Here is a 16,534-nt window from a genome sequence, read left to right as displayed (position 1 = left end):
CGGGCAAAAAGATGAAGTGGCCCGAATTCGTGTCCGAACTGGTGTGGGTGTATAATAATCGAGTTCATGCAACCACCGGCTACACCCCCTACATGTTGCTGTTTGGAAGAAGTGGCCGAGAAATCACCGAACTGGAGCTAGACTCAGAAGACCCCGGTTCGGGCAGTAGCCCAAGTACCTGGATATGAGAACACCAGCGTCGACTCCATACCGTGAGAAGACTGGTTGCTCAGAAGTTTCAGGAAGTAGAGCATGCAGTTCGGCCCCCGACCACAGGTGGATCGCTTCAGCAAGGAGACCGAGTGCTGGTGAGGGTTAAACGATTTGGGAGTAAGCTGGACCATCGTTGGGAGGCAATACCATATTGGGTGGTGAAGAAGGTTCACCCAGACAACCCCGTCTACGAGATTAGGCCTGAAGGGGATGAAGCCGCGACATCCAGGGTGTTGCACCGTAATATGTTGCGACCTTGCTCCTCTGAAGCAGAAGTCTGTAACGGGGCTGGGCCCTCAGACGTGTTGGCTGAAGTGCCACATACAGGAACCTTGGGGGATGAAGAAGGGTGGGCCACAATGCAGTTGGGCCCGTCAGAACCGTTGGTGCCACTCCTGAGTGGAACTCAGAATGAGTCAGGAAATGATTTGCAATCCCCAGTAGTTGATTCCTCGGATCTCCTGGAGTCTCCTCCGCAAGAAGAGCCCCGCAGAACTGAGCGGGCTAATGCCAGAATTCCTCCTGACCGGTATGCTCAGGAAGAGTTTATCTGGTTTCGAATCCAACAGAAAACGCAGGAGTGTGCCCAACTCCTGTCTGAGCTTGCACTGCCTGGAAGGAAACATCAATTCTGCGAGGAGTCCACTCGCCCGAGGACTGGCAAGCAAAAAGGAGGGAGGAATGTAGAACGGGCAAGAAAGATTGTAAAAGAACTTCAACATGACGTTTCAAGGATGGAGCGAGACTGCCATCTACTGGCCAGATACAGTCAAGCGGAACCAAAATATACAAAGGAAGTTGCAGGGGGAGCAGGTTCAGACGCTGGAACCGATCAGGTGACTTCCAGGAAGGAGTTCAGAGAGATGAGAGGCCAGCACGTCAAACCTGAGGGGTCTTTGGCGCCAAGCAGCAGAGAGGAGCAGATGTGCTCCCTGCATCCTGAGAAACCCCGCGTGGCAGGCCAAATCCAGAGGCCTGAGAGGTGCTCCAGCCGGGCACCAATAAAAGAGCTCAAGATTAGAGATGAGCGGTGTTCGACTAGAACTGTTCGCCAATCTCAAATTCGAGCTGTTTTGAGCGGTGTTCGAGTTGTTCGACGAACCCGAACGATTTGCAAAAAATTCGGCTGTTCGAGGTTATGTTCGATAACTGTTCGTGCACCAAAAGCGTGTCCTGCATGTCTGGTGCTATTTAGAGCACCAATCATGCAGGGATTGTCTGCCACTCACTGTAATGCCACAGCCATGGTGGTTGTGGCATTACAGTGATTGCCCAAATCGATGGGAACAGTGCCAACAGTGAAACATGAAAAGCCGGCAATTCAGCAGCGGCATACACCTGTACCCGACAATTTAGAACCGAAAGAATAGAGCTTCACACATAGATTAGATAGATATAAACATGTCAGCCACATATATACGAAATACAGTGACAGTGTTGATTACTGTACTTGTCATTTAGCGTAAAGGATTTATCAAAAAAAATAATAGTGTTTTCATGCACCGTCTCTTTAAAAAAGCCGGCCGGCAATTCAGCATCTGTACCCGACAATTTATAACAGACAGAATAGAGCTTCACACATAGATTAGATAGATAGAAACATGTCAGTCACATATATATGAAGTACAGTGATAGTGTTGGTTACTGTACTTGTCATTTAGTATTAAAATAAAGGATTTATTATTAAAAAAATTGGCGTGGGGTTCCCCTTAATTTTAGGCTCTAGCGGAGGTTAAGCAGACGGCTGGGGCAGATGTTTGAAGCCTGGGAAGGGGGTAATACCCACGGAGCTTCCCAGGCTACTAATATCAGCCCCCAGCTGAATACATAGCCTTTACTAGCTATTAAAATGGGAGACCCCCCAGAAAAAATGACGTGGGGTCCCCCCTAATTTAATAGCTAGCAAAGGCTAGGCAGACAGCTGGGGGCTGATATTAATATCCCAGGAAGGGAGCCATGAATATTGGCCCCCTCCCAGGCTAGAAACACCAGCCGTCAGCCGCCCCAGAAATGGCGCATTCATAGGATGCGCCAATTCTGGCACTTAGCCTCGCTCTTCCACGCTGCCCTGGTGCGGTGGCAGGGGGTAATAGGGTTGGGGTTGATGTCAGCTTATAATGCCAGCTGACATCAAGCCCAGGTTAGTAATGGAGAGGCGTCTATAAGACACCCCCATTACTAACCCCATAGTCAAAGTTAAAAAAAACACAAACACCCAGAATAAAGTCCTTTAATTGAAATAAAGACACAATCCTTTATTGTTCTAAATTAAACCATACTTACCATCACGCCCATTCCAGCTGAAGCCAACGATCTCCTGCAATAAAAGAAAAATAATAAAGCAACCTCATCCTTACCTTTCCATGGTTCCCACGACAGCTTCAGCTCTGCTACATCGAGATGACAGGCTGGACCGCAGCAGAACGCTGCCATCCAGCCTCTCATCCCGCAGACACTGAGAAGCGCAGGCTTGCTTGCGCTGCTCAGCGTCTCTCTGTGACGACATCCAGATGAGCCGAGTTCATGTCCAATGAACTCGGCTCACCTCATGCACGTCACTGACAGCGTGGGAAAATTCTCACGCTGAAGCGGTGAGTGCAGGAGAATTCTCCCACGCTGTCAGTGACGTGCATAAGGTGAGCTCATGTCCAATGAACTCAGCTCACCTCCTGCACGTCACTGACAGCGTGGGAGAATTCTCCTGCACTCAGCGCTTCAGTGTGAGAATTCTCCCACGCTGAAGCGCTGAGTGCAGGAGAATTTTCCCACGCTGTCAGTGACGTGCATGAGGTGAGCCGAGTTCATTGGACATTAACTCGGCTCATCTGGATGCCCTCACAGAGAGACACTGTGGAGCGCAAGCAAGCCTGCGCTTCTCAGTGTCTGCGGGATGAGAGGCTGGATGGCAGCGTTCTGCTGCGGTCCAGCCTGTCATCTCGATGTAGCAGAGCTGAAGCTGTCATGGGAACCATGGAAAGGTAAGGATGATGTTGCTTTATTATTTTTCTTTTATTTCAGGAGATCGTTGGCTTCAGCTGGAATGGGCGTGATGGTAAGTATGGTTTAATTTAGAACAATAAAGAATTGTGTGTTTATTTCAATTAAAGGACTTTTTTCTGGGTGTTGTGTTTTTTTTAAATACTTTACTAGAAATTCATGGTGGTCATGTCTAATATTGGCGTGACCCCATGAATTTCGGGCTTAGGGCCAGCTGATAATGCCAAGCTGGCCCTAACCCCTTTATTACCCAGTGAGCCACCGCATCAGGGCCCTGGATGAGTTGGGTACAGCGCCAGAAGATGGCGCTTCTATGAATGCGCCATTTTCCGGGGTGGCTGCGGACTGCAATTTGCAGCGGGGGTGGCCCAGAAAGCTTGGGCCTCCCTGCGCTGCGGATTCCAGCCCCCAGCTGCCTAGTTGTACCTGGCTGGACACAAAAACAGGGCGAAGCCCCACGTCAATTTTCTTTAAATTATTTCATGAAATAATTAAGAAAAAAAGGGCTTCCCTATATTGTTGTGTTCGGCCAGGTACAAATAGGCAGCTGGTGGTTGGGGGCAGCCCGTTCCTGCCTGCTGTACCTGGCTGGACACAAATATAGTGCGAAGCCCCACGTCAATTTTTTTTAAATTATTTCATGAATTTCCTGAAATAATTTAAAAAAATTGAAGTGGGGCTTCGCACTATATTTGTGTCCAGCCAGGTACAGCAGGCAGGAACGGGCTGCCCCCATCCACCAGCTGCCTATTTGTACCTGGCCGGACACAACAATATAGGGAAGCCCTTTTTTTCTTAATTATTTCATGAATTTCATGAAATAATTTAAAAAAATTGAAGTGGGGCTTCGCACTATATTTGTGTCCAGCCAGGTACAGCAGGCAGGAACGGGCTGCCCCCAACCACCAGCTGCCTATTTGTACCTGGCCGGACACAACAATATAGGGAAGGCCTTTTTTTCTTAATTATTTCATGAATTTCATGAAATAATTAAAAAAAAAGTACGTGGGGCTTCGCCCTATTTTTGTGTCCAGCCAGGTACAACTAGGCAGCTGGGGGCTGGAATCTGCAGCGCAGGGAGGCCCAAGCTTTCTGGGCCCCCCCCCGCTACAAATTGCAGTCCGCAGCCACCCCGGAAAATGGCGCGTTCATAGAAGCGCCATCTTCTGGCGCTGTACCCAACTCATCCAGGGCCCTGGTGCGGTGGCTCACTGGGTAATAAAGGGGTTAGGGCCAGCTTGGTATTATCAGCTGGCCCCAAGCCCAAAATTCATGGGGTCACGCCAGTATTAGACATAACCGCCATGAATTTCTAGTAAAGTATTTAAAAAAAACACAACACCCAGAATAAAGTCCTTTAATTGAAATAAAGACACAATTCTTTATTGTTCTAAATTAAACCATACTTACCATCACACCCATTCCAGCTGAAGCCAACGATCTCCTGCAATAAAAGAAAAATAATAAACCAACCTCATCCTTACCTTTCCATGGTTCCCACGACAGCTTCAGATCTGCTACATCGAGATGACTGGCTGGACCGCAGCAGAACGCTGTCATCCAGTCTGTCATCCCGCAGACACTGAGAAGCGCAGGCATGCTTGCGCTCCTCACTGTCTCGCTGTGACGGCATCCAGATGAGCCGAGGTCATGTCCAATGAACTCGGCTCACCTCATGCACGTCACTGACAGCGTGGGAAAATTCTCACGCTGAAGTGCTGAGTGCAGGAGAATTCTCCCACGCTGTCAGTGATGTGCATGAGGTGAGCTCATGTCCAATGAACTCAGCTCACCTCCTGCACGTCACTGACAGCGTGGGAAAATTCTCCTGCAATCAGCGCTTCAGCGTGAGAATTTTCCCACGCTGTCAGTGACGTGCATGAGGTGAGCCGAGTTCATTGGACATGAACTCGGCTCATCTGGATGTCATCACAGAGAGACGCTGAGCAGCGCAAGCAAGCCTGCGCTTCTCAGTGTCTGCGGGATGACAGGCTGGATGGCAGCGTTCTGCTGCGGTCCAGCCTGTCATCTCGATGTAGCAGAGCTGAAGCTGTCGTGGGAACCATGGAAAGGTAAGGATGAGGTTGCTTTATTATTTTTCTTTTATTGCAGGAGATCGTTGGCTTCAGCTGGAATGGGCGTGATGGTAAGTATGGTTTAATTTAGAACAATAAAGGATTGTGTCTTTATTTCAATTAAAGGACTTTATTCTGGGTGTTTGTGTTTTTTTTAACTTTGACTATGGGGTTAGTAATGGGGGTGTCTTATAGACGCCTCTCCATTACTAACCTGGGCTTGATGTCAGCTGGCATTATAAGCTGACATCAACCCCAACCCTATTACCCCCTGCCACCGCACCAGGGCAGCGTGGAAGAGCGAGGCTAAGTGCCAGCATTGGCGCATCCTATGAATGCGCCATTTCTGGGGCGGCTGACGGCTGGTGTTTCTAGCCTGGGAGGGGGCCAATATTCATGGCTCCCTTCCTGGGCTATTAATATCAGCCACCAGCTGTCTGCCTAGCCTTTGCTAGCTATTAAATTAGGGGGGACCCCACGTCATTTTTTTTGGGGGGTCCCCCATTTTAATAGCTAGTAAAGGCTATGTATTCAGCTGGGGGCTGATATTAGTAGCCTGGGAAGCTCCGTGGGTATTACCCCCTTCCCAGGCTTCAAACATCTGCCCCAGCCGTCTGCTTAACCTCCGCTAGAGCCTAAAATTAAGGGGAACCCCACGCCAATTTTTTTAATAATAAATCCTTTATTTTAATACTAAATGACAAGTACAGTAACCAACACTATCACTGTACTTCATATATATGTGACTGACATGTTTCTATCTATCTAATCTATGTGTGATGCTCTATCTTTCTGTTCTAAATTGTCGGTTACCGCTGCTGAATTGCCGGCCGGCTTTTTTAAAGAGACAGTGCATGAAAACACTATTATTTTTTTAAATAAATCCTTTACACTAAATGACAAGTACAGTAAGCAACACTATCACTGTACTTATTATATATGTGACTGACATGTTTCTATCTATCTAATCTATGTGTGAAGCTCTATTCTTTCTGTTCTAAATTGTCGGGTACAGATGCTGAATTGCCGGCCGGCTTTTTTAAAGAGACGGTGCATGAAAACACTAATATTTTTTTTAATAAATCCTTTACACTAAATGACAAGTGCAGTAACCAACACTGTCACTGTGCTTCTTATATGTGTGACTGACATGTTTCTATCTATCTAATCTATGTGTGATGCCCTATTCCTTCTTGTCTAAATTGTCGGGTACCGGTGTATGCCGCTGCTGAATTTGCCGGCCGGCTTTTTTAAAGAGAGTGTCTTCTGAGCAGTTTGTCAGCTTTTGGACACCTTTGCAGGTGTTTTCTATGTGTTTCTATGTGTTTTTGTTTGCCTGCCATTGGTTTTAACGGTGTTCGACGGTGTTCTAAGGTGTTCGACGAACAGTTCGACGAACAGTTCCTCGAACATCCCGGTGTTCGACGAACCGAACCGAACCCGAACACTACGGGGGTGGCTCAACACTACTCAAGATCCCTCACAGTTGTGACCCGAGTGCTGTGCCTGCTGAGGATACTAGGAACCTGATCGCGGTGCTGAGTGAGTTCGCGGAACCCGACATCGCCCGCCGACAAACGAGGCCTGTACCCCCCTATCCACGGCTTGAGAGACTGCCTCCAACGGCCAAGCAGAGAGGAGCTGCATACGTGAGCAGGGCCGTCACTTCCACTGCTCACCCACGGTACCGGGGACAATTGAGTTTAAGTACTCATGTTGGGAGGGGAACGGTTGGGGCTAAAGTAGCACAACGTGATTTAATTGAATTTATCCGGAAAGAGACTCATGGCCTAGCGGGAATAACCGGTGATCCCCACTAGGGCCAAATTCACGGTTAAAGAACTTGTGTTGTGTCTCTCATGCCTGAGGGCATCACCTTATTTTAAGAGACTGCGCCTTATTTTAAGAGACTGCGCCTTACTTTGAGAAATTTTGTATTTTTCTGATATTTCAAACCACTGTTCATTACCCTTGTTGCTAATCCCTTGTTTCAGTATACTTGTTGTATAAAACTGTTTACAAACATCACTGACTATTCTCGCCTTGTGTCTCTGTGCGTTGCATTCCGGCACCTGCATTACACTCCTATTTGACACTTTGGGATTGCAGCCAGGCATAAAGGGACAGGTGAGCGGGTAGGAAAAAACTTTTTACTTATGACTCTTATTTATTCTTAAGCTTCCCTATGTATTTTGTGACGTATCTGTTTCAAATCATATGTGGGCACTTAGTCTTTATATTTATAATAACAACCTTCTCCATTGTAGGATTTTGATATTTTTCTGTCATCTATTATTATGTCAGATGAAAGTATTAAGATAAAGAGATTTATTTAAATATATAGTTGCACTTTTTGAACAATTATTTAGCTCTTTTAAACTGTCCCTGAGTTATAGCTTGTCTATAGTTATTGATCGCAAGCATTATGAGATTGCATGCATCTCTTATACTCACCTCACCACTATAGACTGGCGTCCCTAGCTACCAAATCTCTCTGGGGGATACTATTGCCTTATCTGCAGTGTGTATGCACTTGTCTTTGCACAGGATTCAGGGCTGGGATCTGGTGTCCGTGGTTACAGTCTCCTGTTTGGTTATGACATCACTTCCTGTGAGAAGTGCGCATGCCCGGGCGCCTATCATGGTCTTTTGAGAGGAATTCACTTAAATGGGCTCTCCTGCTTTTCCAGCATGTCGGTGCTACCACCGGTAACTATTTTCTTTTGATTATGTGGGCTTATATACCCCTTGCATCTCCCACTCTACACATACCTTCCCTGATGAAGCTGTGCTTCCACAGCGATACGCGTAGGGTTTCTCATCTGATCCACACATTATCTCTAGTGGGTGACATGGCTGTTTGTGTGCAATGGCTTGATTTCATGGTTGGCAACGTAGGTTATGAAAGACCTTCACTGTATATATATGTTTTCCTTGGCACAGGTTACTTAATAGCCATATTTGACTAATAATGCACAATAGATTTTGAAATCCAGCTGTACATTAGCATATGAAGTGCAAAGAGATCTTAATATATTTAATTATGTACTGGTGATATTATTCAGTTGTGTATCATGAAATACACCTATTTTTGTGCAATCCTTGTAATAAACCGTATATAAGTGTACCACGTTTGTGACACCAAAAAATCTTTGGTGGACTGTGGCTAGCAACAGAAATTTTTTTTTTTACTATGAAAGCAGTTGAGTTTCACCTCCACTAGAAGCACTAATTTGCTTATATCAGAGTGTAACACGTCTGCGACACAAAAAGATCTTTGGTGGACTGTGGCTAGCAACAGCAAAAAAATATTTGTTTTACTGTGCATAAAGCTGAGGTTCATCCACCAAAAAAATGACAAACTGGGCTAACACAGCTTGCACTATCATATTAGTAAATGAAAAAAAAAATGTTGTGCTCTGCAGACAGCTGCATTTCTACCCCACAAAAACAAAAAGTGGCCTACAAGGGCTTGTTTGCTTTATCACATCACATTAGCAAGTACAAAAATAGATTGAAGGTCTGCATGGAGCACTGTTCTGAGCCATAGACCCTGCTCTTTCTGTGAGAATCTCAGTAATTGCACACAAACAAAAAAAAAGGCTGCAAGGTCGATTGAACAGGTACACAGCACAGGATTTTTCTACACTATCTGATTTCCACAGAATCATCCATCTATCTAGCTGATATCTCTCATTACACAGGAGCTGGGAGCCGGAGCAGCGTCAGTCTCCAGCAGAGATATGCATAAAATGGCGCTGAGGAAACATGACTGGTTTTTATATGGAGAGGGCATGTGACTTCAGCAGCCAATTGCAGAATCCCTTGTGTCTGGGACACTGTGGATGCTTCTTGCGCTCCGATTGGCTAGCCTCGCTTTCCTGACTTATAGTTACCGCCTACAGGAAGAAAAAAAAAAAAACAGTGATCGCTGATCTGACCTGTTCTGAGCATTCACCAGCCCCCCCACTCATCTGCCATATCTTCCCGCTCATTATACTCAAGCACTATGGTAGCAAAACTGTAAAACATTTAGTAGTTGCCCCGCAATCACGTAGCCACGTAAATTCGCCGAACGTTACCGATTTTCCTGAATGCAACAAATTTTGCTAGAGTTTCCGATCATGAATCTGAACATGCCACATTCATGTCGAACTTAAAGGGGTAATCCCAGCCCCAAGATCCTATCCCAATATGTAGTAGGTGTAATAATATTAACATTATCATATACCTCCAATTAGAAATGTAGTATAGTTTTTCTGATTCGATATGTCTCTTTCCTTATGTGCAGGAATTGCAGGACCTTAGGTATCCATGGTTATGACCACTGATATAGTGACAGTTAGGTGGCTAATTGCTAGTGGTCATAGCCATGGATACCTAAGGTCCTGCAATGCCTGCACATGAGGAAAGAGAGTGAATCAGAAAAACTATACTACATTTCTAATTGGAAATATATGATAATATTAGTATTATTACACCTACTACATATTGGGATAGGATCTTGGAGATGGGAATACCCCTTTAACATTTGAGATCGGATTTCAAACATATTCACTCATCACAATCTATGCGTCTTCAAAGGAGTATTGGGGTTTTTGTACATTTTGGACAGGCCTTACAGTCGTTGCATAGGCATTACCCCTCTAGGAGACCAACTCCTTAAGAATGGGAATTTTTTTTAAAATCAGGCCCTCTATATGTCTTCCAGGGCCTTTTCCAAATTTTGGGCAGGCCTTATAGTTACTGCATACGCTAAAACAGTATAGGAGACCTGCTCCTTAATAATGGGAAATTATTTTTTTAAATCAGGCCCTGCTCTATGTGTCTTCAAAGGTGTATTGGGGTTTTTCCTTATTTTCGACAGCCATTGGACTCACTGCATACCCAATAACTGTATAGCAGACCCTCTCCTTTCTAATGGGAACATTTCATTACTCTGGCCCAGCTCTATGTGTCTTTAAATTGTTAGTGGGGCTTTTCCTAAATTTTGGCAGCCGTTAGACTCACTTCATACGGTATAACTGTATAGCAGAACTGCTCCTTTCTAATGGAAACATGTCGTTACTGTGGCTAGTGTTGAGCGAATTTGTTCGGCGAATGTTCGAAAGTTTCAAATTCGGCACGAATATGGCCCATTCGAATTCTTAATCTCAAAGGTGAGCAAATTTTCTTAAAATCGGAAAAGTTTGATGAATTTTCTCGGGACCGCGAATACAAGGCAGCCACGGAGTTTTGAACAGTTTTGTTAGCATAGTGCACGTGTATGATGAGCAGTGACATGTGCCAGGTGAGTGTGAGGGCTGTGGAGAGCTTAGAACAGGCCAGATCAGCAACGCACTGGTTTTTTTTTCGTGTTTTTTTCCTGTGGGGGGTAACTTTAACTGAGGAAAGCACGGCTATCCAATCATAGCGCAGGAAGCATCTACACTGTCCAGACAAAAGGGCTTCTGCAATTGGCTGAAGAAATCCCATGTCCTTTCAATATAAAAAGCGACCATGTTCCCTCAGTGCCATCATATCCATGTCACTGCTGGAGACAGACGCAGCTCAGTGTTCTCCTGTGTAATGAGAGATATTAGCTAGATACATGGGCGCTTGTGTGGTAGTCAGATAGTGTAGATAATTCCTGGCATGTGTACCTCTGCAACCGCTGGTGCAGCACAGTTTTGGTGTTCTTGTGCAAGTACTGAGATTCTGACAGAAACAGAGGGCCCATGCCATACAATAGTGCTGTGCACCGCTGGTATAGAGCTCCATGTCTCAGAATACCTTGAATCTTTTTTTGGCACTTGCTAATGTGATTCAGCAAGCGCAGTGCACCTTTTCATTTAGTGGGTTCGAAATTGTGCTCTGCACAGTCTGCAGAGCTTCTTATTGCAGAACTCAAAATCTGTTTTTTTTGGTTGCTTTTGTGATATTGAAATCTGTGTGCACTAAAGTTTTTTTTAGTGTTAGATACTTTTAGTGGAGTTGAACTTCAGGTGGTTTCAGAGAAAAAAAATACATTTTTTCTCTTGCTACGCCCAGTCCAAAAAATATTTTTTCATTTGCCAAAAGTTAAACAGTGCTATAAGCCAGGTACTACGTCAGTGGCGGTCAAATTCAGCTTGAACGCACAGTCAAACCTATATATATTTTTGGTTGGCAAGCAGAGTCCCCCAAAAGGTTTTTTACAGTGGCAAAGTTGATCCAGTCTGCTAAAAGGCAGATCCTATTTTAATGGTGTTGAACTTGTCCTGGTTTCATAGTAAAAAAAAAAAAAGAACTTCCCTTTCTAGGTCCAATCCAAAAAATATTTTTTCCTGTGCCAAAAGTCATACAGTACTATAAGCCAGCTACTACGTCAGTGGCGGTCAAAGTCAGCTGGACGCAGAGCTTATGCAGAGTAACCCAAAAATATTTTTTGCTCTGAGTAAAGTTATACAGCTGGCTAGATCTGAGTTTGAAATATTTTAGAGCACGGATGCATGGGCTGAAGTCCTGTCATGTTAGACGCAGATTTCTGAGCTCTGTGAGGACACTCTATATAGTGACTGATATCTCTACTAAAAGAAGCTGGTCTCGTCTGAAACCTTTTGGTGAAGATACAGATTTGTCTCTGGATCATTTTAAGACCACCCATGTCTTTTCACACTCTGGCACAGCCGAGATATTGACTTTGAAACTCGGCGGGTACAGACATGACAGGCCGGTGAGGGGATCCACAGTACAGACCCCTGCGCCATAAAAAATAGTGCCCCGTTTTCAGCTGCCAGTGTGGCCATCAAGTGATTGTCACTTATTTTATTTATATAAACTGCCTCTGGACCTCAATGGGTCCTTATTAAATCATCCTCACCTCCCTATACGTCGGCACACCCGAGTGGTTACTGCTCTTAACAAGGGGGTACGGATGCTGTGGTCTGGAAAGAAGAGCCGCAGTACAAATCCTTGCGCTCAAAATAGTCCCCTGTTCTTGTCTATTTGCGGGCCATCTGGCGATGGTCACGCTGAAAATTCATCACTTCCAACTCTAACAATAGGGGGGACCATCCCCAGCCCGCTCCAGCTCCCCTGTAAGTGGCACACGGGAGCAATATCCCTTCCATAGAGTGCATCTGCCGTGACGATCAGGGAACGTCCCTGCTGCGGATCATTGCCGATGCCTGCTGTCTCCGTCCAGCTCTGTCATACTCGCTGAGGAGCGCTACAAGTGAAGACTCAAGACTAGTGTTGAGCGAGTATGTTTTGTCCGAGCATGCTCACCCCGAGCTCCGAGTATTTATAGCTGCTCGGTGATCAGGTTAAATCGCTCCCGTTTGCATGATTTGCAACTGTTTGACAGTTTTATTAGATGTGAGGAATGTGCAAGAAATAGACATTCCTCACATGTAATAAAACTGTCAAATAGTTGCAAATCATGCACACGGGAGCGATTCAACCATATCACCGAGAAGCTATAAATACTCGGAGCTACGGTCAAGCATACTCGGCGAAAGGGTTAATAGAACATACTCGCTCAACACTACTCAAGACCCCTACAGACACCAGGGATTTAATCTAAAGTATCAGATAACCCTCCTCTTTCTTTTATTACAGAGAGAAACCCTAAAAAAACATTGTAAGATTTTGGCCAGATCTAAATTTTGCGAACTAAAAAATGACAGTTTAACAGCAGAACCTCATAAGAAATCCCTCCGCAGTTTATTACTTCATAGCAACCATTTTCCTCTTGCTCCCTCATAAACAGTGGTTAATATCCTTCATGTGTATGGACTACAAAAACCATAGATAATACCTCTGCTTTCATCCACTCAATATCTACCAGATGTGGAAGCTCTGTCTGAATCAGATTTAGTAAATGAAGAAAAACCCCTCAAATTCCGTGCCATACACTCTGCATTAGATTCTCACAGTCAATAATAAACCTATCCACTATAGTTCCTTTGGTCAATATCTATCACCATTGAATTATACAAGTGACTTATCTTTGCTCTGTGAACCTATTACGTTCGGCACTGAATTCACCTACTAATCCATAATAAATCTCATCTGAATCCATTATAGGAGTGAGCAACAACTTTGTCTGTTCTGGTGGAGTCTCTGATCCGGGGTTACCCCTCATCATATACAGCCCTAATCCTAACCTACGCTTTATCCTCCCTATTCAGGATCTCATCATCAATTATGTTATTATACTTTTCCAACTTCCTTTTCCATCCTCCAAAATGGACAAAAGTGGTCCCAAATCTAAATCCACAAGCTCCAAAAACATTAAATCTGCACACAACATAAAAATGGGCTCTCAGAAAGAAAATCAGAACCTTCTTCAAAACACTAGACACACTTCTCTCTCATCTACAGTACAGACCAAAAGTTTGGACACACCTTCACATTTAAAGATTTTTCTGTAATTTCATGACTATGAAAATTGTACATTTACACTGAAGGCATCAAAACTATGAATTAACACATGTGGTAGTCACCAGAAATGGTCTTCCAACAATCTTGAAGGAGTTCCAGAGATGCTTAGCACTTGTTGGCCCTTTTGCCTTCACTCTGCGGTCCAGCTCACCCCAAACCATCTTGATTGGGTTCAGGTCTGGTGACTGTGGAGGCCAGGTCATCTGGCGTAGCACCCCATCACTCTCTCTCTTGGTCAAATAGCCCTTACACAGCCTGGAGGTGTGTTTGGGGTCATTGTCCTGTTGAAAAATAAATGATGGTCCAACTAAATGCAAACCAGATGGAATAGCATGCCTCTGCAAGATGCTGTGGTAGCCATGCTGGTTCAGTATGCCTTCAATTTTGAATAAATCCCCAACAGTGTCACCAGCAAAGCACCCCCACACCATCACACCTCCTCCTCCATGCTTCACGGTGGGAACCAGGCATGTAGAGTCCATCCGTTCAGCTTTTCTGCATCGCACAAACACACGGTGGTTGGAACCAAAGATCTCAAATTTGGACTCGTCAGACCAAAGCTCAGATTTCCACTGGTCTAATGTCCATTCCTTGTGTTCTTTAGCCCAAACAAGTCTCTTCTGCTTGTTGCCTGTCCTTAGCAGTCGTTTCCTAGCAGCTATTTTACCATGAAGGCCTGCTGCACAAAGTCTCCTCTTAACAGTTGTTGTAGAGATGTGTCTGCTGCTAGAACTCTGTGTGGCCTTGACCTGGTCTCTAATCTGAGCTTCTGTTAACCTGTGATTTCTGAGGCTGGTGACTCGGATAAACTTATCCTCAGAAGTAGAGGTGACTCTTGGTCTTCCTTTCCTGGGGCGGTCCTCATGTGAGACAGTTTCTTTGTAGCGCTTGATGGTTTTTGCAACTGCACTTGGGGACACATTCAAAGCTTTCCCAATTTTTCACACTGACTGACCTTCATTTCTTAAAGTAATGATGGCCACTCATTTTTCTTTACTTAGCTGCTTTTTTCTTGCCATAATACAAATTCTAACAGTCTATTCAGTAGGACTATCAGTTGTGTATCCACCTGACTTCTGCGCAACACAACTGATGATCCCAACCCCATTTAGAAGGCAAGAAATCCCACTTATTAAACCTGACAGGGCACACCTGTGAAGTGAAAACCATTTCCGGTGACTACCTCTTGAAGTTCATCAAGAGAATGCCAAGAGTGTGCAAAGCAGTCATCAAAACAAAAGGTGGCTACTTTGAAGAACCTAAAATATAAGACATATTTTCAGTTGTTTCACACTTTTTTGTTAAGTATATAATTCCACATGTGTAAATTCATAGTTTTGATGCCTTCAGTGTGAATGTACAATTTTCATAGTCATGAAAATACAGAAAAATCTAAAAATGAGCAGATGTGTCCAAACTTTTGGTCTGTACTGTACTTCAGAAGAATCCCCTAACTCGATTAGCCATTGGAAATTTAGGTCTCCCTTAAGGAGACTAGATAACAACCCAGAGTCTTCCAGACAATAACAATACTCCTTTTATGGTGGACCACCAGAATCCAACACACATCTTTAATAATTCTATTAAATCTGGTATAAAAAACACCATCTTTCTGCTACTGAAGACATAGGGGATGACTTGGGTAGATTCCACATATTAGTTTATTATCTTAATAATTGCCCATGCACCATTGTCAATATATACTCCCTTAACAAAAGAATTTTCAAATTCCTGGATAAACTTATTAAAAAAATTCTACTAATAAGAAAAGGCGATCTAATTTTACTCAGTGACTTTAATATAGTACCTGATTGCTTTATTGACTCCTCCACTTCCAAAAGACAATCCTCCCCTAGTCTAAATTCCTGGTTGACAAGAAATTAGTTTTTTGATGCTTTTCGATGTATTAACTCATCTTCTAGAGAATATACACATATCTCTGATGTCCACAACTCCTCTTCTAGAATTGATTTACTGCTTACCGACACCTTCTCTATTTCCAAATTTGTAGAGGTCTCAATCCTACCAAAATCCATCTCTGATCACTCCCCAGTTTTGGGAAAAATTCAAATTGGTCCTAATCTACTAAACAAACAATTATGGAGATGTAGCTCTTCCCTCCTACATTTCCCCTCCTATAAATCTGAAATTGAATCATCTATTAAACAGTATTTTATTGAAAACACGTCCGATGAAGTAAGCCCGTTCCATATTTGGAATGCTCATAAAGCGGTTATTAGAGGTATCCTGATGAAATTATCCTCCATTCACAAGAAGAAATACAGAGAAAAAATTTCCTATTTACAAACCCAATTAAATGTTAAAATAGCCTCACAATCTAACTTAGCCTCCCCCTCGCCCACCCTTCAACAAGAAATAATTAAACTCAGACAAGAACTCAAAAAAGAACTCTTTTCCTCATACGATACATACGTCAAATCATGTAAATTTAAATCTTATTATTCCCTTAACAAACCATCTAAATTAATGTCCCAGAGAATTAAACATTCCAGAATCAAACAAAGAATTGATAGAATCCTATCTCCATCAGGCAAAATTAAATATCATCCTAAAGATATTGCTGAATCATTCGCCAAATATTACTCACTTATATAATCTTGATTCTGACTCTTCCATTAAACCCCCAAATGAGGAATCCATTATCAACATTCTCTCCAGTATTAATCTCCCTAAAATCAATCCATTAGACATAGAATCTCTTAATCTTCCCTTCTCAACTGATGAATTTCTAGCCACAATACAAAAACTCAAATCTATGAGGTCTCCTGGTCCTGCCGGATTCAACAATGAGGCACCTTCCTTGCTCCTCATCTTGCAACAGT

This window comes from Phyllobates terribilis, unplaced genomic scaffold (genome assembly GCF_046119375.1).
Source record: "Phyllobates terribilis strain yellow unplaced genomic scaffold, ASM4611937v1 Scaffold_10__3_contigs__length_209671492, whole genome shotgun sequence".
Classification (NCBI taxonomy): Eukaryota; Metazoa; Chordata; class Amphibia; order Anura; family Dendrobatidae; genus Phyllobates; species Phyllobates terribilis.
Note: the sequence above shows the minus strand (reverse complement) of the source record.